General features: G+C 51.6%; 1 protein-coding gene and 1 long non-coding RNA gene across 4 annotated transcripts in view; one reads left to right on the forward strand and one right to left on the reverse strand.

Annotated features, from left to right (window-relative positions):
• Positions 1–12,321, reverse strand: part of ABHD2 (abhydrolase domain containing 2, acylglycerol lipase) — a 60,926-nt gene extending 48,605 nt beyond the window's left edge. The window contains exons 1-2 of one of the 2 annotated variants that reach the window (XM_045824741.1): positions 12,188–12,278; positions 8,723–8,793 (exon numbers count right to left, since the gene is read on the reverse strand). The gene's annotated coding sequence lies outside the window, so the exon portion shown is untranslated. Of the gene's footprint in view, positions 1–8,722; positions 8,794–12,187 lie in introns of both variants that reach the window. The other variant, XM_045824740.1, reaches the window with a different exon arrangement.
• Positions 12,322–12,563: 242 nt separating this feature from the next.
• Positions 12,564–15,791, forward strand: LOC123809688. 2 transcript variants are annotated; one of them, XR_006784062.1, is made up of 4 exons: positions 12,564–12,671; positions 13,461–13,658; positions 14,249–14,793; positions 15,280–15,791. It is a non-coding gene; the product is annotated as an uncharacterized LOC123809688 (long non-coding RNA). The 2 variants fall into 2 exon arrangements; XR_006784063.1 differs by having other exon boundaries at positions 13,461–13,640.
• The last annotated feature ends 8,702 nt before the right edge of the window (positions 15,792–24,493 follow it).

The raw sequence follows: 24,493 nt of genomic DNA on the forward strand, positions 1-24,493 counted from the left end.
GCTGCGTGATTAGATTATAGGCAATTTTTCTTTTCTAAAACTATGACTACAAATACTTTTGTTATTAGAAAGAAGCTTTAAAATAGCAACCAGCAAATCTAAAAAATTAAGAACCTCTGAACACGGAGAACACCTGTCAGCATACACAGTTACCTACATCACTAAGGCTGGAAGGGACTGGAGGCTGTGAATGCCAGGGGAAGGGGGGGACCCAGTTAGACCCACGATTCCCCAAAGCGGAAGGAGAGCTAACATGCACGGCAGAGCGCGCTGAGATGCAATAAGGCGTCCGGGAAATGTCAGGCTCTTAACGCTCTGGAGCCCCTGGCTCGGCGGGCTCCCCTGAAAGCTGGAACGCACCCAAAGACACACGCCATGCCCCCAGGAAGGAGGGTGATGAACGTACAGAGTGCGACAACTGCCTGATGTTATCTGTTGACCGAGGAGTGCACTGGTTTCACTACTAACCTTCTGTAGAAAAGACACCCTGTCCTGGGAGGGGTTCTTCACAGCCCCCCGGCCGCCTGAGAGTGGCCGCCTTGCTGTTGATGGAAGTTTGCCCTATTAAAGCGCTTACGAATTTGAATACTGCTGTATGTCGACTCTCCAGAATTGGTCCCGATTTTAGTTTGGGGCTTTCTCCCAACACAGGCGTGGTGTGCTTGCCCCAGAGGCAGGGCAGGCACTCACTCGGGGAAAGCAGGGTTCTCAGCCACGGGGTTGCAAAGGAGCTCTGTGGGGCTTTATGTGAGGGGCCCTTGAGCGACGTGACAGGCAGCATCCTCCTACAGCTCTCTTTAACAGCAAATGCAGCAGAGAATTCATGTGCTCAACCCTTGACAGTGGCAAGGGTTTAAAACTGAATTCAGTTCAGAGAAGGCAGCCCTGTGAGAAGTCTGTAATTATTACGGTCCGATACCCAGCCCTGGCCCAGAGCTTGAGCCTGCGGTCCCGGGAAGCAGGGCAGTTCGACCCCATGTCACTAGGGCCAGCCCCCTCCCCTTGATCTTCAGTGGGCTTAAGGAACTGATGACCTACTGTGTGCCTACCACTAAACTAAGCATTGTATGGGACTGCAATTAAGTAGAATTCTCATTTTAACTGGGGAGAAGTTTCTGTTAAGGCTATGTATGTATGAAACTTAGGGACACAAATAATTGGTCCACGAAGTAATTAATGACAGGACTTACGGAGCAGCAAGACCTGAAACTGGGCCTTAGGGTTTAGAAGTGCATGTGAGAGAATGAACATGTGTGTGAGATATACGTGTGTGTGTGTGTGTGTGTGTGTGTGTGAAGCCAATAATTACCTGGCAATTTTAGAACAGAACTCTTGAAGTTAACTTTATCTTGCTGCATTTTATTTTATGTGTGCTTTCTTTCCAAGTTCAGCCTGCCACTACCTACTAACATTCTGAATTTGCTCCCAACATAACAAACTCAGTTTCCGTTGCACTGTTCTGTTTGTCCCTCTCTTCCAGGCAGGTGAAGTCCAGTGAAAATGAACATCAGGCAGCCGAGACAGGGAAGTCACCCAGCATAGCCGGAGAGCTGGGCGTGCGGGCGAGGGGCAGAAGCGTCTCCCCAACCCCCACCCCCTGCGCCTGCCTCAGACCGCAGCCCCACACCTCCCCTGCTGCCCTCCGTCATTTTATGAGTGGGGTTTAGGTGCTGTAATCACAGGTAAAATTCTGTCTGTAGTCTCTGCGTGAACAAAGAAACCTGCGGTGCTGCCCAACACCCAACAGAGAAGGAGCCTTCAGTGTCGCCCTCGGCCTCCAAGACGTGCTGGACCGGCACATCCCCCAGCGCGAGGCCTGGGCTTCTGCAGGCCAAGGGCGTCGCTTCAAGCTGGAGGCACGGACACAGGGAGAGACAGGCCCTGTGCTGGGACGGGCTCTCGTCTAGGCGTCCTCAGACCTGGGTCTCAGGGCCAGCTCTGCCCCTTCCTAGCTGGTGACCTTGCGCGAGTCACTTAACCTTTCTGGGCCCTGAAGACCTCATCTGTAAAACGAGAAGGTTAGATTAGGAGTAGATGATACCAAAGGTCTCTTTCGGCTCAAAACGTCTGAGATTCCAGGGATAGAATTGCAGAACCTGGCTGAGGCGCCCAGGGAAGACTCCCAGCTCTGTGACAGCGGACAGCGGACTCCCGGCCTACTTCGGGGACCGGGGGACGGCGCCGTTCACGAGAGCTACAACCCCCGGGGCCCTTGTTCTTCCCTCAGGTAGGGTGGACCGTGATATATCCTCAGCTGGGCCACTGATGCCAATAAGCCCATCACGTTCATTCCACCCCCACAGGCGAGTGATGGCTGCAGCCTTGGAACAGTGATGTCCCCTGACAACCCAGAACGCACTGTGAAGAGAGAAGGATCTGAGAAGAGACCTCAAACACAGATAACTCACCACCTCATGCAGTGGGGTGAGCACACTCCCCCTAAAATTCATGTGTGCGTGGAACCTGCAAACATGACCTTATGTGGAAAGAGTGTCACTGAAGATGCGCTCAAGGTTAGGTGGGGTCAGGCTGGTTACAGTGGCTCTAACCCCATGACTGGTGTCCTTACGGGGACAGGGAAATTGGGTGCCCACAGAGACTCGCGCGGGGGAGGAGGAGATGAGCGTGGTGATCAGAGGGATGCGTCCCTAAGCCAAGGACCATGAGAAGTCAGGGCACAGGCCTGGAGCAGCCTCCCCCCCAGCCCCCAGGGAGGAACCGCCCGTGACGCCCTGATCTCAGACCTCCGACTCTGCTGGGAGAGCACGCGCCCTCGTTACCACTCGTGACTCAGCAGTTTCACAGTCCCGTCCTTGAGGGGACGAAGAAGCCTTTGGCCACATGTTTTCGCAAGGTCCCTTGTTACTCAAGCTCCAACCAGCAGAGACCACGGTCAGCTAAGGACACACAAGGCTCCCGGGCTACTTGTTAACACCCGTATTCCTCGCACAGGTATTTATCGGCGTGGTCGCTCTGCCTCCGCGGTTCAGCGGTCAGAACCACCTCTTCCTCTCCGGCTCTCAGTCAGTCGGTGAGAGAGCCCCGAGATCGAGGCCCCTTCGGGAAGGGGGTCTCTCTCCCTTGCGACCCAAAGGAGCAAACAAGCTTCCATACTTATGTGGGTCGCATGCAAGTACCTCTCAAGAAAACACAAACCAAAACAAACTGCTAGAGAATTTCTGTCTTTCGCCCTGGCTGGTGTGGCTCAGTGGATTGGATGCTGTCCTGCAAACCGAAAGGTCGCCAAGTTCCTTCCCTGGTCAGGGCACGGGCCTGGGTTGCTGGCCAGGCCTCCGGGTCGGGGGAGTGTGAGAGGCAACCAATGGATGTTTCCCTCACACTTCGATGTTCTTCTCCCTCTCTCTATAATTAATTAATTAATTCTTTAAAAAAATAACTTCTCTTGAGCTCGGGCTTGCGAACCAAAGTGTCGCAGGTTCGATTCCCAGCCAGGGTACATTCCTGGGTTGCAGGCAATAACCCCCAGCAACCGCACATTGATGTTTCTCTCTCTCTCTATCTCCCTCCCTTCCCTCTCCAAACATAAATAAATAAAATAAAATAAAAAAACCCAAAAAACTTCTCTCTTCTAATCCGAAGCTGGTTGGAAATGTGGGCTTTGTTTGGGTTCAAGCCCTGGAGTGAGAGAGCCCCGTGTCAAACCCTGGCCCCTCAGTCATGACGTTGGTCCTTGGGCCAGCTGTTTAACTCATGTGAACACGTCAGTGCACGGGGTATTTTTTTAAAAATCCGTGGAATACTTAGTGCCCCATCATATTAGTTGCACCATCACCACTACGGGACCCGCCTCCCCTTTGCCTGAGTAAACCAATAAACAGGAGTTACCGCAAAAGACGCTCTTTCCTAACAGACACGGAGGCCTCACAGAGTGCAATAACTAGCGGAGTAACCGCCCGGCTCCTCCAAGAAGTCTGAGATTAATCCCAGGGCACTCTTGTTGTTGTAACGTGGAACCACGGCGGACTTAGTAAATCACGGCACAATAGGCATCTGCCATCGAGTTCCACGAATGGTTTCAAGGCAGGTCCTGTGTGCTACAAAGGGTCCTGGCAGTGCAGTCCAGACCCTCCTCCCGACACCGCCCCCCACCTCCTGCCGAGGGCCCCTCCTTCCCCACAGAAAGCCGCCTGTCGCCTGCGCCTCCTGCCTGCGGGTAACCCACTCCTGCCCAGGCCACATCCGAAGCAGGGACGCCTCACACGGAACACAGCTTCAGCCGCTAGCTCACTTTCCGGCAGCTCTTCCAGTCCCGGGGACACGTTCCCTCGGCGGGCGTGTGTCCTGGGAAGGGAGGAACGGCCACCAAGGGAGACTGCTTCATCGGAAATGAGGGAAATGCTCCGCCGTAGCTGGGAAAGTGGCTGCGGCATGGATAATGCAGTGGTTTATAAGTGAGGAGGGCAGACCCCTCCCAAAAGTGTGTCAAGACCACTGGGTGGGGGGGCGGTGTTTGCAAAACTGCACTCCCTGTGGGTACAAGGGCATCGGGTTCATTCTAAGCTCTGCCAGGGCTGTGGACAGAGCACAATACGGGGCATCCGTAAAATAACTGGAGCACAGTGCAAACCCATGTGTACCTAAGTATAAAATCCTGAAGTCCCACCTACAAATGCTAGAGGAATGCAAGCTAAGGAGGCAGAAAGAAGCAGGAGGTGGCCCAGAGAGCCACAGGTAGACACGGAACAGAAGAGAAGGTGAGGAGGAGGGGTGGGTGCAGACATCAGGCGGGCCCACAGGCCGAGCCAAGGCCCAGGAATGCCGGTCAGTCAGCACACTGGCAGACAGGACACGAGGGCCGGGGCTGGGAGCAGTGGGAGTGAGTCACCGTGGCACGAAGCTCCAGGGCTTCACTACAAGGTCAGCCGCCAGGGAGATGCAGCCACACGTGGAGGCGAGCTGGGCGGGCGCCTGCGGGGCTGACGCTGCTGACCTGGGGCCGGGGTGCGGGCAGGGGCAACCTGACCCACGGACGCTGGACAAGCACCGGCGTTCCCCGTGTGAACGGCACTGCAAGCCCCCGGTGGCCCCCAGACAGTTCCGTGCTGTCCGAACAACCTGCTGAGCTGGGCGGGGACCTTCACTCGGGGCCCACCCCCCCAGGCCCTAAAATCACACCACCTCCCACCTCCGCATTTTCCCAAGGCCCTTTCATATCCAGAGAATCTGAAACTCTCGGGTCTACACAAAAGTGACGATTCGTGTCCCTTTCACCTCTGTTGGGGATTCTGGTCTCTACCCATCTAATTCAGCCCTCACGTGTACATTCTACACAAGTTTAAGTTTATGGTCCTCAGCACCCAGTGGGCACCCCGAAACTATTTATTGATCGAGTCTGTGGGAGAGGCATTGTGTATCACCACTCTGACCCCCTGAGCAGAATCTTCTGGCACGATCGCTGCATTAGGCCGAGCTGAGAGGGACGGGCCTTTTGAATAACTGCCACGCCACTGAGGATGGCGAGAGAAAGCTCAGTGTGACCCGGGCTGTCCGCAGCTTTTGGCCGTCCTGAAGAATGCCTCAACGTTCAGACAAACAATTATCCGACTAAATGAAAGCGTTCCATTTTCTGTCACGTGCAGAAGCTATTGCCCAGTGCCGTATTTCTTTTTCCCTTTTCTTTGTCTGTTCAAAGCACCTCTTACTAGGTTCAAAGAATTCTAAATCTGCTTCAGAAACTGCTCACAAACAAAGAGGATTCAAAGCAAAAACAGGCTGTTTGAGGCAGCGGAAGGAGGGAAAGGTCCCCAAAGAGAAGGGAGACAGGACTCACCAGCTGACTTCCGGCGCTCAGACAAACACTGGAAGGCCACCGGCAGGCAGGCGCGTGCTTTCTGCCAGCCCCTCCCAGACACCCAACGCAGCCAGGCCGCCTGCGGGGTATCTCCTGCCTGACGTGAACTTACATGATCCAGAAACTACAAATTTGATTACAACTGACCCTAGGTTAACCTAGGCTCAGATGCAAGTGCTCCTACTAAATAGGAACCCTTTTAACATCCAGGGGAAATGGAGAAATTCCTTCTCAAATTCCTGCGCTATCTGAAACCGGTTCCTGGAAATCGGTTGGAACAACCAGTGTTACAAAGGTCTCTGCTCCACAGTGATGCTTCGGGGGGGGGGGGGGGGTCCTGAGGCCCGGGTCGCTCGGTCGCTCGCCACGGCGACAGACTTGCAGGCTTGGGGGAAGGAGAGATCCGGACCGAACCACTACTCCACCGTTTACTGGTTGTGCCACTTTGGGCAGATTTAACCTCTCTGCACCTCAGTTTCTTTACCTGTTAAGTGGGGATAATAAGAGCGTCCTGCTATTTTAGTGAAAATTAAAAACGCAGACACAACGCTGACCAGGCAGTGGAGCGCTCACCAGAGAGGGCAAAGGAGGGGCTTGCTGCACCCCATGAGGCCGGAGGACGCTGGTTGGGAGCCAGAGGTCGGGTCCGCCAGGCCCACTCAGGGACCTGCCTGTGAGCGGTCACTGCCCATCCAACTTGACCTGTGCCGGGGGGTGAGTGGATGGTGCACGTACGCATTCTCCTCCCCATTCCAGACCACTGGCTTCTCTATCGGGCACCCAGAAAAAATACTAAGTTTGTGAACCACAGGTGAGGGGGTCCATCCCTGTGCTCTGGCTGATGCTAACAGGTTCCTATGTTTTTCAAAATGACAGCGCAGAACTGGGTGATAGTAAAAATTCCTACTTCTGTAACTACACTCTACAGTTTATAAGATGCATGTGACCTCAGCTACTCCTCAGACACATCACGAAATGCACTGGTGCAGACAGAGCGGACCGACCCCAGAATTTACTGTTTACAAAGTATGTCCACAGACATTACCTCATTTGCTCCTCACCACAGTCCTGTGAGTTATCATCAGTGTGTGCAGATGCTGAGGCCCAGGAACCCTCCCCGTGCCAGGCCCTGGGTCGGCTCTGGGAGTGCACGGAGGTGAGGCACCTCCCCACCTTAGGCCCCTTCAAAGAGCTGACTCAACGCCCTGTGTCGGCGTCATTAACTCGGCCTTTTTACCCATCTAAATATGCTCTGTTTAGAAGGCTGCTCTTCATTGTGGGACACTGACCTTCCCTCATTTTGGGTGTTAAAGTATCTTTTCTGAAACGATGGCAATAATAGGAGATCGGGCACTGTTTTTCTTATTTGAAAGAAATGACGGTTTGGCAACCCTCTGCTGGACTTCCTGATTTGTTCTTCACTGCTCTCCCTGTTGTGACTACGTAAACAGCACTCAACAGGGTGTGGCAGAGTGACTGAGCAAAGGCGGGGCCGGTTTTCCTAGCTTCCGTCTCTTTTATGCCCCGGAGAGGCTGGACAAAGTGTCACTGATAACACTCCCCCGTCCCAGGTCACAGGACGCAGTATCTGTGGTACCACTGACTGACGGCGCACCGCGCACAGCCCAGCAGGGCACGGCTCCTGATTAGACTGGCTGACTAACACTTTCAAGATTCCATCTGATTCTCAAGGCGACTCAATTAGACTCAGAGGTAAACAAAGGTGGATTAAGGCACATTAAAGGAAGCAGGGACACAAAAAGCAAGAGCTGGGCGCCACAGAAGCTGTAAGAAAAGGTTGACATCAGTGTGGTCACACAAGCCCTAAACGTCATCACAGGGAATTCAAATAGGAAGAACTCGAAACTCACTCCTTACAGAGTCATCCTCAGCGAAGGCTGAGCAAGGAGGCCAAGGCCGTGTCAGGTTCAGACCTGGGGACTGGTCGAGCGGTTTGGAGAACTTGGGAGACACCCCCAGGGAAAGCAGCAGAAACTCTACTCCCAAAGGCCGGTCTGGAAAAGACCGTTCACAGAGGCACAGGTGTGGCCCCTGGTCGCCCTACAGTGGGAGAAAAGACAGGGTGGGGCACCCAACGAAGCAACCTGCCCAGGCTGAGGGCACACAGAGCCCGCCTGGGTGCAGGACACAGGGAGAGACAGAGAGAGAGATGCCGACGTGTGTCTTGGGAAGGCTGGAGCCTTCGCTGGAGACCAGAGAAAACACCGCAGGCTTCCCCGGGCCACTCCAGCACAGGAGGCCGGGGAAGGGCCCGAGGCGCAGGGCCCATCGACCTCCAGCCTTTCCCACTCTCCCTCCACGCGGGGACCTTTAGGAGAAGCCCTCCACCTCCCCGGCCTCTTCCCAAGCTCAGAGCTGCAGGGTATAGAAAAGAAAAGTATTTGCCCCCAAAGATCTATAAAATGCTGAAAGATCTTCAAGCAAAGCTGCTGCCCAAATAAGACTGGTTCTTAGCATCCTTAGAAACAACAACAAAAAAGGGCATTTAAAATAGACAGACTTTATAAAAAATGATGGGGAAGCTCTTTCCACACTGCCAAGAAATATTACGTGAAAAAAAGCAGGGTTCCCAATAGTAGGCTGCCATGGGCATAAAAGGGAAGGGGTATCCATAACGAACTTGCTGACAGACGTATAAAACACCCTGGCTGTGCATGGAACACCCCGGAGGAGGAGAAAAGCAGTAACACTGTTGCCTCTAACGAAAAACAACAAAAAAACTGGGTGGCAGGACCCCCGTGGACAGAGACATAGTTACTATCTAACCTTTTGTGCTTTTCATGTAAAATGTATTATCTATTTAAAATTTATTTTGGAATTAAAAACATTAAAAATGTTTAATATGTAAAATGCAAACAAAATGGCCTTTATGCAGCAAACCAAACACACCTGTTAATCTGGACAGCTGTGTCGCTGGCGCACACCAGATGCTCAGTTTGCTGAAGTTAATGGACCTCCGCCTAACGAAAACAAAGGAAAAACAGAACCAGGCAAATCCAAGGGCCTCAAGGTTTCACTTCTGTGACGAGCCCTTTACCTGTGCGCTACTGGACTGCAAGGGACCAGAGGACAGGTCCTCGCGCAGCGAGGCCCGTGCCCGCCCGGGTCCAGGGCACAAGCTTCCAGGGCAACAACAGGTCTGGCCTCCTGGCCACGCCGGCCATTTTACAAATGGAAAACGTTTAATACAAAGACACGACGCCCTGGAACCAAGGCAACAAAAACAAATGTGCGGAGATGAAAATGATCCCACACTGTGCTAGAAGTCGGACTAGTCGAAGCAGCAGGTCGCGGCCGAGTTCTGCCACATGGAACCCCATTATACTGGAAGTCTGTCTCTGCTACGGCTTTTCAAAGAGCCAGGCGTCAGGCAAAAAAACAAGACAGACTCTGAGCCTGTCTTCCATGGAACCAAAGAAATGTTACATGTCCTGGACAAGGGCAGTGGGGAACCCTCTCTCCTTGTGGGCACCGCCAGAGATTACCAGGAGGAAGGTGTGAGTAGGGAATTAGAGAATAACAGTAAATGAGAAGCCCTTTCACCAGGACATTATGAGAAAAGACAGCAAGAGAGAGAGAGAGAGAAAGGGACCCATTATTAAATACACAAACAATGGAAACAAGGCAATTACTCTAAGATGGCCAAGCTCCAGAATGTCCTAAACAAAAAACCAAAACTCAGAACCCACTCTTACGTAGGTGCCAATCAATGAACTGCAATACTCTTTGGTTTATTCCAGAAAACATGAAAAAAATAAAGAAGGAAAAAAACAAAGGTGACCGGGTTCTGGAAGAAATAAAGGTGACGGGCACCTCTAACTAAAAGGGAACCGGCGGGCAAACAGTAGGCAGTCGTCGAAGCTGCGGAGGCGATAAAGGAAATGAAGGTGAAAGAAAGTAACGAGGAAAGAGAGAGCACCTCCCCACCTAAAACGAGAGGAAAAGACTGCTGTTCCATGGCACACGCCATCTGGTTTATTTCAAGCTGAAGAAATGAGCAGAAAAAAAAAAACAAAAAACGCTGGAAATCCAGTGAACAAGCGGGATCGCCGGCGAGAATCAGCCACACACTTGTGTTTCTGCCCGGCGAGGCCGGTGCTGCTGGGCTCCCCCTGCTCGGATGACTAAGGAACGGGCTTAAATGCGTTTGACACATGATCCCTGAACTTCCGAAAAGCACTTAATACAGTGGCTCATGAAATCTTAATCTAAAAATGTTCATGCATTTATAATCAAGCTGCATCACCCCGACAACCGGGAAGGAGGGCCGGGCAGAGGGAAGAGAGGTTTGAAAGACTGCGTGGAAACTGGTGTCACCCGGGACTGTCACTCTGTGGGGTTCCCCCGTGCCCCTTTTTAAAGAGAATAACACAGATCTGGAGTCTAAAAGGAGTGCAGTCACAAGGAGAATGCTAACAGAGAAAAATGAGAGCCCTGTTTCAATAAAAGGCAGAAAAATAAACACAAGGCAACGTGACTGGGAAAACCCCACTGACATCCGCGCTACAGTAAAATCTGAATATGTGTAATGAACTGTAGGAAGGCAGGCAGGGGAAAAAATAAGCTCCTGGTAGAAAATACAGGGTGGCAGATGTAACGAAAAACTGTATGAAAGGACAATGGAACGTTACACCGAGAAAATCTACAGTGGTTATTACTGCGTGTCAGACGTGGTTCAAATGCTTCGGATACGGCAACTCACGCACTCCTCAAAACAGCCTCGTAAGGGCCATTATTATTCCTGTTTCGGGGGTGAGCAAACAGAGGCATGGAGAGGGTAAGTCACTTGCCCAAGGTTACGGCTAGAAAGAAGCAGAGCAAGGGTTCGAATCCAGAACCATGCACCAAAACTATGGCACCACAATCGATGCCCCTGACCTCTCTGGACTCCCCCAGAATTTAAACACCAAGCCTGAAATCACTGGGCTGGGAGTGAAGCACAAGTCACTACCTTGATGGATCCAGGATCAACGTATCAGCCTTCACTCACGGCTCTGTGGCGACCACTCAGCCCTGAGGCCTCCCCTGGCCCTAGTTTCTTCTAAAATGCCTCAAGTCCCTGCTGCACATGGACTGATCTGCTTCCTGACTGCTTATTCAAAGGTTAATTCATCCTAAAACAGGCAGCAGTGGTATGAAGGTTCCCTGCCTCTTGACCTTCAAAAGATCATTACGTCCTGTCTTTTCAGGCACGTGACAGAGGGTAGTGAAGCGGTACTGTACGGTTTCTCTTTTGGACGCAATGTGGTTGTAGCAGAATGGCCCTCAGAAAGCTCTGGGCACGGAGCACATTCACTCTGCCAAACCTGCAGTCTCCCCAGCCCCCTCTCATGAGCCTGTTCTTGGAACCGGAGTCAAATCCCGTTAATGGAATGTAGATGAAACTGGCAAGCTGAATGAGAGAAAGTGGAAGATTAAGACGGGCAGTCCACAGTTCAAATTAAGGAGATCCACGATGGCTAAACAAACCATATCTTCTTGGTATAGCCCATTCTCTTTTCTAATACCCACTCTTGAGAGTGGAGACTACACAATCTATTGTGGGTGAATGCAACACCCACTCCCAAACTGAGGTACCCCCATAAGTACCCTCAAACTAGACATTAAAGGTCGCCCAGAATGCATCTGTGAGTGGAGAAAGGCCTCACAGGTGGGTTATGCAGTGCTCCCTCGGGAGTCCTTTCTAAGCATCCCTGAAAGGTGGCTGTAATCTGGCCTCTGCCTGGACACCTCCAAGGTCGAGGCACTGGACAGCTCTCCTTGTGGGGAACAGGAAGCGCCTAGAGCAGTGCCCGAGCAGAGAGAGCTCAGTAAATGCGCCTCCAAGTGGGTCAAAAGCTGCCTTCCTACAACTTGAACTCATCGGTTCTGGGTGCACCCCCGGAGCCCAGAAACGCAGAGGACCCTTGGATATCCGGGCCATTATCAGGCCCTGTGGCCCACTCCTTCCAGGTGCGGTATCCCAGACCTCCATTACCTGGGCGAGCAGACACCCCCCCCACCCAGAGGTCCCAAGAGTGAGCACGGATGGAGTGATGGCAGACTGGCCACAGTCGGATATGTTCCCAACCTCAGTACCTGGGGCAGGAGGGGACAAAGGACTTTCAGGAACTCATATTCCAAACGCTATGGTCCCAGCTGCCTCCCTTCCTCCCACTTTGCAAATTGGACCTTGGGACCCGCACGCCCGCCGCCCGCCCCCCCAACAGCGCCAGATGACAGGCCCCGAGGATCCCCGACGAGCGCGATGGGCCGAGCCACGAAGAGGACTAAGGGGCTCAGGGATTTGGCCCCACGGATCCGGATCCGAGGCGCGATCCCTGCTTAGTGGAGCTTGCTTGGCTATGGCTTTACCTGTGCGTGGTTGACTACAGAGGCCCAGCTCACCCCCCGGTTGGGGTCCTACAGCTCCGCGGCTGCCGGCGGCGCTCATGGAAATGCAGCCGGAACCCCTGGCCAGTGCAGCTCCCGCGGCTACCGGCCCCGCCCAAGCAACTGCTGCCACGCCCCTGACAACCGCTTCTGCCACGCCCCTAACCACGGGAACTACTTGTCCATTGGGCAGCCCAGCCGCTGCTCTTCGAGCCCCGAACTCTCAACACACCCGGAGGATAACCCATTGGACGGAGGTGCTGCTCCTCAGCGTAAGGTGGAGCCTTAGCAAAGACAATTGGTTACTTTTGACGTCTTTGGCCTGTGGGCCAAGACCTTATTGGATAAAGCCCGTCCGGGGGCGGGCAAAGGGAAGAGGACTAAGAGATGGGTTGTGTTTGATGTTGCTGGGGGCGGATGCCGAGACGGAGGCAATTGGAACCTCTAGCTGGTTTGGGAGGGCAGTGTAAGATCTGGGGTCGTTTGGGCTGGGAGGAGGAGGAGGCCAGCTGAAGCTCACCTGCGGGATCTGATGGCTCCAAGCCGAACAACAGGCTCACCTGTAGCCCAGGGCACCAGGGGCGGAATTAGGTGTCCGGCCAGTGGGGGAGAGAAGAGGGAGGAAAGTGAGTGACCAAACGTCAAGGATAGGAAAGGATGTGGAGACAGCGGCCTCTGGCCCCTTCCTGCCGGGCAGCTAGGAAAGAGTAATGGGGACGTGCTGGGCAATGTGGACCTCAGTTCATTGTCCCACTGTCCTTTCAGTCCTGAAGACGACCCTCGCTCGGCTGGAGGCAGCCCGAAAGAATGTAGCCTTTGTTGTCAGACCTCGAACTGAGCCCGCTGTTGGCACACACAGGCTGCTGAGCAAGTCACTTCAACCTTTATGCACGCACCCCGATTTCCTCATTTGGCAACCGGGAGTGACAATCGCAGTTAGTAAGATGAAGTAACTCTGTAAACAATGACAGTGCCTGGCTCTCAGGAGGCATCTAGTCAAGACTGGTTCCTCACCCACTCACTCACTGTGGAACCAGGCCCAGTGCTAAAATGCTATGAGCCTGAAACTGCTTTTGCAATGGCATGGGCTTTACCAAGAATAGAACACTTGACTGACTTGAAATGCAACCCCTTTAGGGTAGGCAGGGCCACCCGGCCAGGGCACAAAAGGGCTGGAAAGGATGGGAGGAGCAATTTAGCCAGAGGAGGGAAGTGGTATTTGTCACAATGTTAAATTTTTTCGAACATGTTTTAGACTCATGACAAGGAAAAACAGAGCTTCCTTTATCCTGCTCAGCCATTCAAGTGTCCAATGGCTCCAGTTTCATGGAACGTGACCAAATAACCCCTTGGAGGCCCATCAGCACTGGACCAGAAACCACCGCCTGACATCTGTCTGCCAGGGACTCCCGGAGCCCATCCCCCCATTCTAAAGGTGCGGACGTGCAGGAAGGTGAGCGGAACAGCCTCTCAGGCCTGAATTTAGCCCCGAACCCTTTAGGTCTGCCTTTGAGAGGACCCGCACCCATGTGCATGGAGGAGGAGAAAGAATCCTTGGCCATGGCTCTATTTTTAATTCAGTTGTCATGTTTAGCTAAAAAAAAAATTCACCTCAGCATTTATTTATTCCATCTTGGGTAAGAAAAATCCAGGCCTCACTAGTGAAGGATTTTAGAGAAGGACTCTCTGTGTTAAAACAGTTTGGGCTTCCAGAAAAGAGCTTCAGATTTGTTGCCAGTTGAAAGTGTGCCTGTGTGCTTGGTTCTACTCCACCGTTTTCCAGTTCTTGGGTCTTTAAATGTTTCTGTTTGGTGGACGTCCATGTCTGCACCGCTGCTAGGGAAGCAGGCCTTGCCCGATTCCGGGCTGCCCCTGCCTGTGTTTGGTAAGGGAGAATGAGGCGTCTTGTTAGGTACTGAAAGGCATGAGATAGCTCCCAACACTGGGGAAGATTCCGCCAGCCTGATTCAAAGCCGCAGAAAGCAGATGTGAGGAGTGAACTGCGGATGGACTTACCACTGAGAAGACTGATTTTTCCCCCAGGTCTAGGAACGTAGGTTCAGCCAAGATTTCCGGTCCATCCAGTTCATGAACTCGAAACGCGAGCGTGTCACAGAGGCTGCAAGAGAAGCACAGGATGAGCCCGAGCAGAGGAGGAGGAAGGACACGCACATCTCCTTTGCAGCTCTGCCGGCTTCGGGAATGGCGCATGACCACCTGCAACACTTCCAACTTTCTTATTTGTCTCTGGTGGCGGCTTCCTCCCCTCTGCCTGGGCTCTTGCCATGTTCAGTGGAATCATATTATTTCATTCTATAAAGCATTGCTGTGGGAGGCCATTTAGGAGACAAAATGGACTCATTTTTGCCTTCGAGTTAAGCGAGGCTTGGTGTGGGATAACTAGTAGTTGGGACGAGGCTATGAAGGGCTTTTCAAAGCGTGTGAGTGCCGTGTTATAAAGGGAATGAAGGAATTCACCAAAGTGGAACCGGCTCTAAACTCTCCTGGGGACTCTCAGCAGGATTTCCTAACCCTCGAGAAAGCCCTTGAAGTCCCTGGAGGAGAGCAGGCAGCAGTGGCCGTGGCAGGTAGTGTGCTCTGTTTATTCTCTTTGTGCAAAATCAGTGATTCCCTTAGTTCCTGTTCACTTATCTGTATCCTTAGGGGATGATGGAGAACAACCAGGAACCTCTGCTGTTGGGGCTTGAATCCTGGCTCTGCCCGTCCTGGCCTTGTGACCTTGGGCAAGCACCTCCCCTCTCTGTGTCCCACCTTCTTCTCTAAAATCCCAGTGACAGGAACTGTGCTTCCCTCATGGGGTGCTGTGAGGAGCAAATGAGTTCAAGTGCATCAGAGAGAGCCTGGCACATCCAGGAACCCATTTCAGTCTTTCTCTAAGGCGCTAACTCACTTTCTAAGTTCTGTTACCAGAAGTTGTGATCATAGGATTCAAGATTTTTTTTTCATATATGTTTTCTTTTTAGAAATAGTTTCATTCACAGCAAAATTGGACACAAAATTCCTATCCACCCATCCCCCCCATCACATGGAGGATTTTTTTTTCTTTTAACTAGGAACATCTACCACCTGGTGAGACACTTTTTCCTTTGGAATGCCCTCATCCAAAGAGGGTCCCGAGGACTGAGTTCGGATTTTCCAGACCAGACCTCATTCACTGAACCCCCGTGAGAGAAATGGGAGAGGACGAGGCTGGGGGAGCAGTACCAAAAGCTGAGGCCTGGAGGCTCACGAAACCCCCTGGAAGGCCAGAGATGGCACGGGCTCTGGGAAATCCACAACTGTCACTTCATCGCCACACCCCGTGCTGCCTCTGTGCAACCAGCAGTGAGTGCAGAATGGCTGAGGACCCGGCCTCCCGGCCAGCTTCCTATGGATACTGGAGTCAGAGTTTGGAAAGTTCCAGGTCCCAGCATGCACTAGTTCTACAGGGACAAACTGATGAAATTCAAAGGTTTGGCTCCTTCTGTTATTAGAAAAGCTTCCTGCTGGCTATTCAACACAGAGATGAGTAATCGCCTCAGTCTGTGATTTGGGCTGCTTCCTTACACCTACGTGTTAAGTTGCCTACAATAAAAAACCATAGGGTGCTTTTATGTCCAGGACAGTCTTGGTTTATGCCTATCGCCTTGGCAAATTTTTAATAGCACCCCTTTTCATTCTCAAACAGTCTCAGAGTCTGGATGGTAAAATATGAGTTACATGGTAATACTTATACTAACATACATAGGGCCCAGCACTGCAAATGCTTATGACACACACACACACACACACACACACACACACAGGTGCTAAAAAGCTGTTCCAGTCTTATAATCACATACATACAGAGTCAGACGGGCGGCTGGCTAAGGGTGACTTCTTAGTCACCATGCATTCCTCTTCCTGACGTCATCCTTAATTACAGTGATAAGAATTGAGTTCTTCATGCTGTTAACTCAAAAGGAGTCCATAAAACTTGTCATTAAATCACGGCATCAAATACCCTATATAATTTCATGTTATTGGAGCTATTTTTAAAGCTGTTTGCATCGTACCACAGATCCCTGTATTGTTTTACCATACATTTGAATTAATTAACAGGAAACTAAATATTTTTACCGAGCAAGATGTACAGTACCAGGGAGGTAGACAGAACCATAGAGCAAAGTCCCATCCCCGTACAGGACAAAGGGGACACGCTCTGAGAGATAACCAAAAGGACTGAACATTAAGCAACAGAGAGCAATCAATGACATGAACGATTATTCAGAGGCGGGAACAGTTTCTTCTGGCTTAGACTGTTGGGACTGGCATGGGGGTGGGGTGGCTGGCATTCCGGGCGGTGAGGACACCAGAGACACGGGTCTCTAGGTGGAAGAGCACAAGCTGGTGTGTGCAGAGCGGAGCCCAAGCGCAGAATCAGTGGGCGGGAAGATGGAAAGGCAGACAGGGCCGGTGATGGCGGCCAGTTATTGTGTTCCTCTGTTCATGGCTTCCTCTCAGCGGCCTGAGCGTTCGGCTGTTACTCCAGCACAGTGCACGGCAGGCTCCAGGCATCTGCGCATCTCCTCCATCGCCCTGCCCTTATCTTTCTAGTGCCCGCTTAACCCAGTCATGTGCTATTTAATGACGGAGGTCTGTCCTGAGAAACAGGTGACTGAGGCAATCACCTCACTGCGCGAACATCTCAGAGTGGACACACAAGAACCTAGGCGGTACAGCCTGCTCCACCCCTAGGCTCTCTGATGCAGCCTCTCGCTCCTGTGCCACAAACCTGTGCTTATGTTGCTGCGCTGAATACTGTAGATAATGGTGACACATGGTGTTTGTGTCTCTAAACATATCTACACGTTGAAAAGTCTCAGTAAAAACACAGTATAAAAGATGAGCAATGCTACACCTCTACAGGGCACTTTCTATAAATGGTGGTGTAATACCACCTGACCTCAAATTATACTACAGAGCTATGGTCATCAGAACAGCATGGTACTGGGAGCAAAACAGATGCACAGACCAACAGAATAGGACTGAGAGCCCAGAAATAAAACCACATAGTAGTTTTTGATCACGGAGGCAAGTAGTTTTTGATCACGGAGTCAAAACATGCAACGGAGAAAAACAAGCCTCTGCCATAAATGGCGCTGGGGAAACTGGAAAGCCACACGCAAAAGCATGGAACTAGACCACTGTTTGTCCCCATGTACAAAAATTAACTCAAAAGATCAAAGACCTAAGCATAAGACCTGAAACAATGAAGTAGACAAGAGAAAACATCCGTATGAAACTCATGGGCCTTGGTCGTGGGCATCGGTGGTGCAGGCCCAGGGGCTCGATGAGACTGAGGAGGAGGAGGTGTGACCTGGAACCACAGAGGGAGCCGCACGGGCCACGGAAGGGGAGCGCGATGGGAGATGCTGGACGGAAGAGAAAATTTCCACTTGGTGTTTCCATCTCCTTGACACGTCCCCAGAGCAGCTTGGCAGAGCTATCTGAGTGCCCGATCCCTAGTCTTTCTTCATGAATTTTTCATTTCAGGCAAAGAGCTCTTATCTCTCACTGGGCTGCTTCGGGAGCGAGCTTTCCCATCAGCTGGAGCCTGGGCAGACGAAGGGTTGCATTAAGGCTGGAATTATCTGTCCCTTGAGAGAGAAAGGGCACTCTGTACTCTCGGGAGGACAGCTCCTACCTCCACGCCTCCCTACTGCAGACCTCGAATGGTCACATGCACTTGGGTTGCAGCTTTTATTGAGATATTGTTGAGGGCGCCGAGAGAAAGACTTGGCCGCTGTGATCTTGCCTGCAGGTGAAGTCTACCCTGGTGCCAATCACTGGACATGAGCGGGGTCCACAGCAGAAAAGAGGGTCTAGTCCTGGGGGTCCTCGTGCTCGGGTGCCTGGTGGTCAGGAAAAGGGCTGTGAGCTGCAGGCTTGAGTTTTAACCACAGTTGGGTTGCGTTGAGTTGAGACCTGGCAAGCTTGGGTGTTAACTTATTGTGTCTTGAGTCTATTTTCTTTCTGGTGTTCGTTATTGTTCAGCTTTTAGGGATGTCTTGTTGGAAAGTTCAGGCTGGGTTTCCAACTTAGCAGAATGGCTACGATCAATGCATTCGGTGAAGAGGGAGCAGTGCCACCCTGAGGCCAGGGTGGGAATAGCAGCAGGGGTCCACGATCCCAAGGAGGCCTGCCTCTGTGAGCCTGAGGCACCAGACAGGCCCCCTCCCTGATTCCACCACCGCAGCTACACGAGTTTCTACGTTTTATTTTCTCCCTGCGTTTTGTGTGTCTGTGTCCAAATTCCCTCTTTTTATAAGAACACCAGTTAGCCCTGGCTGGTGTGGCTCACTGGATTGAGCGCCAGCCTACGAATCAAAGGGCCACCGGTTCAATTCCCAGTCAGGGCACATGCCTGTGTTGCGGGCCAGGTCCCCAGTTGGGAGTGCACAAGAGGCAGCCATACATTGATGTTTCTCTCCCTGTCTTCCTCCTCCCTCCCTCCCTCCCCCTCTCTCTGGAAATACAATATTTGAAAAAAAAAAAAAAAGAACACCAGTCATACTGTATTAGGGATTCAAAGGCATCTGTATCAAACACAGCTGCGTGGGCAACTATGAAATTCTAAAACTAGCCTACCTGCTGATTTATTTAGTCATCCCTCCCTCCTGCAAACTGACTGTTCCTTTAATATGTAATTATAAATGTTTGTTAGCTGGTAGCCTTGTGATTAAATACAATTAAAACTAGCTTTATGATTTTCCGAGTTTAATCTCCTTCTAAACCATACTGAACCCCAGAAAAAAGACCCTGGCCTTAAGCAGCCCCAGCCCCCAGAAAGGACTCATGCCACAGAACTCCTGTCTCGCTGAGCCCTGATCTAGGGAAGAGCAGCGAGTGACCTGTTGGTTGAATACTGGCGTGGGGTAAATCCGTTTCCATCCACTGGCTGAAGAACTTGGCCAGCATACAGTATTGTTCCCATGGGAAAAAGCATTCCAAATTCCAAACAACTGATCTGCACAAGAACCTTCCCTCTGGAGGTTAGGGGCTGCCAGACTGTTCTCCTGCGGCTCAGTCTTCTCACAGCTTCCCACGGGCCGGTCCCCTGGCCCCCTCCTCACTTCCCACCTCCCCTGTGCACAGGCCCAGCCCTCACATGGCATCTCTCCTGGGACGCTTCAGCCACTGCTCTCCCCCTCCCTCGAACCCCTGGGTCTCTGGGCCGGGGCGACAGCGTTTACCTTGCTCACCTGGGTTACACAGACTGCGCGCAAGAGTCCTGACCTCTTACAGGATCGTAGGATCCTCAGAGGGCTAAACTGTTTTCCTCATCTTTGCATCCTTCCAGAAGAGCACAAGGCATTTATGAAGCGCTCACTGTGAAGCAAGCTCTGACGCTACGCTTTCTGACCTTCTTTCTTTTACTTACGCCCCAGCACCAAGCCGAGGACCAGGCGTGAGGTAGGTGCTCAGCAGGTGATGCTAGACTGGGCGGAAAGTCCCCCGCTGTGACACCTTTGGGCAGCTTCCTTCCCCTCGGTCTGCGCCTGGACCCACAGCTGTGACTCACCCTGCCTTTGCCTCCCTGGGGACCGGGCTCCCGGGGGAACCGTCATCTGGTGTCTGAAGGGAAGCCAGCCCTCTCTTCTCCACCCTCTACCCCAGCAGATGGAACCTAGTGCGATCACCGAGAACAGGAACAGATGGGGTCCCCGGGACTCATAATGTGAGAACAGGTGCACCGGCTGGAAATCTCAGTCTGCAAATCCAGGTGCACAGAGGTTTGACTTTGCTTTTCATAAATCAACTCCTCTGCTAAACTCGGGCAACAACCGCGGTTTTCATGGCGATGGGAAGCTTACTCCCCTGCCCCCGCCCCACGGTTGTTCTTCAATGCCCATCCTGTGGGACAAATGTCTCCTTGGTTACTGCTGAGCAGTCCAGGACCGCAGCCCCCAGACCCCGAAACTCTGTGCATTTCACCTAAACCAGCCCCCTACCTAGACCACTCTCCTGCCATCCTTCCCAGGGGGTCCAGTGTGTGGCTTCTGGGGTCGGTCAGGGAGCCAGGCCAGGCCAGGTCTGCACTCCTTCCGGGACCCACGACCTCTCCTGCCTCCTGTGCCCAGCGCCGGAGGAGGAGGAGGAGCCTGGCTCCCTCCACTCTCTCTAAGACGTCTCGTTCTCCTCCAGTGAATGTCTGAGGGAAGCTGCTCAGCCCACACTGTTTTCCCCGGCTGCTCATCCTAGCAGTCCCACTGGGGGGCCCTGATGTCACCCCACCCCCACCTGAAACCTGAGCTAATTGCTCCTGGCTTCTGCCACGCAGAGTGTCCCGATGAGTGACTGTCCCGATCAATGAGGGGAAGAAGAGAAAGACTTAGACTTAAAAGATCTCTGCCAGGCCATCCCCCCACTCTTCTCTCAGCCCTCTCTGCCCCCACCCAGGTGGATGCCCAGCCCCTGATCCTCCGAACCCACGCCACGCTCACACTTGTTCACAGCAGACTCGGTTGTCCTGGGAGCACTCCCAGTTCTTAGGTATGTCTCGCAGATCTAAGCTTCTAGGGTTTCTCCAGAGTTGATCTGGTGGATGGGAGCTTGTAGCCCACGTTTGCTTCCCACCTTCCAAGGAATCAGAAGTGCTTCCAACCCCACTTCTTCCCTCTGAGTCTCTCTAAAGTAATGAAGGGTATATTAGGTCGGAACCCCACACTCACCGGCCCACTGGAAGAGACAGATAACACTAACCAATGAAGCTGGCTAATGGTGAGGCAATAGGGAGTGGCAGGGTCTGCGGTGAACTGGTGTGTGCGTGTGTGTGCTTCACCTACTGAGGGCAGTGACACCCACCGAGGGGCAGGAATGGACAGCAGTGTCATCACGAAGCCAGGAGCTCGGGTTCAAGGGGAAATGCCCTCATCTATTTAAAATGTCCAAGGGTTGAATTTTCTGGAGGTCCACTAGTGTGCCACCCCTAGGGTTTTTTGTTTGTTTGTTTGTTTTGATCCTTAAAGATTCTTTTCAGATTTAACAAGTCAGAAGTCACAGAGTCTAGCGTATTCCCCTGAGGAATCTGCCAGGGTGAGAACTTTCTCAAGCACAGAAATGAGGTCTGTCTGGAATGGCCTGTTCTTAAGCCCACGCTGGAGCCCTGTCCAGGTCACCAGCCTGTCATTCCCGGGATGAGCTTGTTCCTCTTAGAAGATCAGAACATTTGCCCACCCATTCTTAAAAACCCCTCAGATTAGCCCTGGCTGGTGTGGCTCAGTGGACTGAGCACCAGCCTGCGAACCAGTTCCATTCCCAGCCAGGGCATGTGCCTGGGTTGCGGGCCAGGCCTCTGAGTGGGGGGCGTGCAAGAGGCAACCACACGTCGCTATTTCTCTCCCTCCCATCCCCACTGTCTAAAAATAAATAAATAAAATCTATTTTTAAAAAATCCTTCAGATTAAAAACACTAATGGAGACTTGGAGCTTAACCAAAGCAGCCCTTGTTGACTTTAGAGGCTTTTTTTTTTTTTTTTTAAATAAGCCTCACCTCATTCTATGCTCTTCTTATGGTACACTACCATTATTTTTAAAATGTTTGTCTTGTCTCTAACCATTGCACTTGCATTTGACTCTTCCTTCTTACACATCCCCTTCCTCAACTTCCATCAAATCAATATGGGATCTCCTCATAATTGTGTGATTTTAGGCAAATCACCTAAACCTCTGCATCTCATCTTCCCTTCTATAAAATGGGACAGTGGAACCTGGTTGGTCACTAAGGTTACTTCTAGAGCCAAGGTTTCAGGTTAGGGATCCCTTTGACCATTGGTTAAAACTGTGGACCCTCATTCAAGAAAAGCAATCACATGGCTTATACTGGTTTCCCTTGCTTTGTCTACCAAGACCACCATTCCCCTTTTTTTTTTTTCCCAGAGGCTATTTCTCCATATTCCAACTATTTGGCTCGAGATGGGCTACCAATAGAAGTACCCCACCCCACTCTACCCAAAAGGGTGAGTATATCAAGTCCTGCTCTGTTTTGTTTTTTTTTTTTGCTTTTTTCCTTTTGAGTGGGACCAGAAAGACTTCTTTTCTTCTTTGGTAGAGAGCCAAAGGTATGGGTCCAGATCTGCCTGGGGCCCTTTTCCTGCTTTGTACAGAAAGCCCTTCTGTGTAAGCCACACAGAGAGGAGCCCGGAGATTGGGGGTTGGTGGGAAGGGGAACTTCTTCCTGGTATTTGAGTCCTGGATCCAGCTGTCCCTGAAGCTGGCCTGTTCCTACCCTTTCTATCCTTTTGATGACCCAATAAACACTTTTTTTTTGGTTTGTTTATGTGCATTTAAGTTGACTAAATGGTATTTGCAGTAGAACATCCTGGTTATATAGGCATGACCTTACCTATTTTAATATTGCCCCATTCCCTATTCTTATTGCCCTCACAAGTTTCTAACTAAGCTTTTTTTTTAAAAAAAGGTTTTATTAATTTATTTTTAGAGAAAGGGGAAGAGAAGGAGAAAGAGGGATCATGAGAAACATTAATGTGTGGTTGCCTCTCCCACGCCCACTACAGGGAACCTGGCAGGCAACCGAGGCCTGTGCCCTGACTAGGAATCGAACCAGCAACCCACGCTCTATCCACTGAGCTACACCAGCCAGGGCTCTAACTAAGTTCTTTTAAGGCAACTTTAAAGTGCCTTATGCAATGTGCTCAACTGGTTTGATGGACTTAAATAGCATTTTTGTTTTCTCTTACATACTCACGTCATCACACTGCTCTCTCACCCCCATTAGACTCTGTTTTTGGAAGACAAAGATACTGTTTTCCATTTTTTCAAAGTTCCCAGAAAGTGCTCTGCACATAGTAGGAACTCACAAAATGCAGGGCTGTGACGATCGTAACGACCACATCATGAGAGGAGCCCGCCACCTCACATGCTGTCACATTTTTCAACACGCTGTCAGTGCTGCCACCACTGAGAGACTACAAGTCACAGGATGACAAGGTGACATGACAGGAGACCCCTCTGCCAGCAGCCCTGGCAGTTGAGAGTGCACGTGACTCCCCACAGCACTTCCCCCTCCCCCAGGAATTTCAAGCAGCCCCTGCTAAAGAGGAGGCAGCCTCTGGAACCTCCCCAACGAAGGGAGCACTGGGCAGTGAGAGTCTAAATACTGACAGCGGTGGCCACGGCCACAGTCAATTTTGAACACAAGGGTCAGAGTGGCCTAGACTGGCTACTGGGTCCCTCTCCTAAGGCTAGAAAGCTCCGGAACATAGAGCGAGGGGACTGGGGGCATACATGATATAAATACACGTATCAAGGACCTAGTGAGCAGAAAAATACCACGCTTTATCTGCTTATGTAACTGCAATTTTTCAAAAACATTTCCTCGTGTAATGGATATTAAAAGCACATTGACTGTCCTGAGTACATGGTGAGGTGGCCTTGGGCATGTGAGGGTGTGATACCGCCAGGAAAGTGTTTTGACTTAAAAAAAAAAAAAGGGTCCTTCATTTCGGATCTGAAAACCAGAGTTGGGTGGCTGAGGGGAGGTGAGAAAGCAGTGGGCCCCATCAGTCACTAGAGGGCACTGGGGAGCGGGACATCTCAAACGGGGATGTCGCATTTCCCTCACTGCATCCACAGGCCAAAGGTGGGGCCAGTGTGCAGATAGAGACCAAGGCCCGTGGCCAGCAGTGATTCAGTGGGAACAAAGCTGCCATGCCCAGTGTTATGCTTGGGGCATTTCACGGCTTCTGCTACCAGGAAAGGCCAGGAAGTTCCTTCCACCTCTGTGGTTAAGCTTCAGTAGCCACATAAGGACGTCTTTTAGCTTCATTAAATGTTTAAATTGGGCCTCTTTGTCCGAACCAGCACTTTGCTTTGTCTACCAAGACAAATCTATGTTCCTTCTGTTCATTCTGGCACTGAGGCCAGGGGCCCCAGACCATGTGGGGATCAGGGAAGCATGAAGGAGAGAAGGCAGCCATTTCTACTCATAATGGGTTGCTTGTCTGCTCAGCAGGTAGCAGCAGACCTGCTTTAGGACAGAAGCAACCCCAGTTTTTCCAGGTGAACGGGTGCCCAGAAAGTGCCCACGGAGTTGCCTCCAGGAGAATGAGTCACTCGTTAGGAAAATGTCAACTCAACTCACTCCCCGAAACCATGGAGACTTTTTGCCCAGGAAGTGGAAATGTCTTTTTTTGTACCGTTGCCCTGTTGTCGTCACTGGTGAGGTGACTCACTGCACAAGCCAAGCCAAGGACCACCTGTCCCTTAAAAAGCCTTCCAGGGCAA

This window comes from Phyllostomus hastatus, unplaced genomic scaffold (genome assembly GCF_019186645.2).
Source record: "Phyllostomus hastatus isolate PE091 unplaced genomic scaffold, TTU_PhHast_1.1 phas_scaffold_555, whole genome shotgun sequence".
NCBI classification, from domain to species: Eukaryota; Metazoa; Chordata; class Mammalia; order Chiroptera; family Phyllostomidae; genus Phyllostomus; species Phyllostomus hastatus.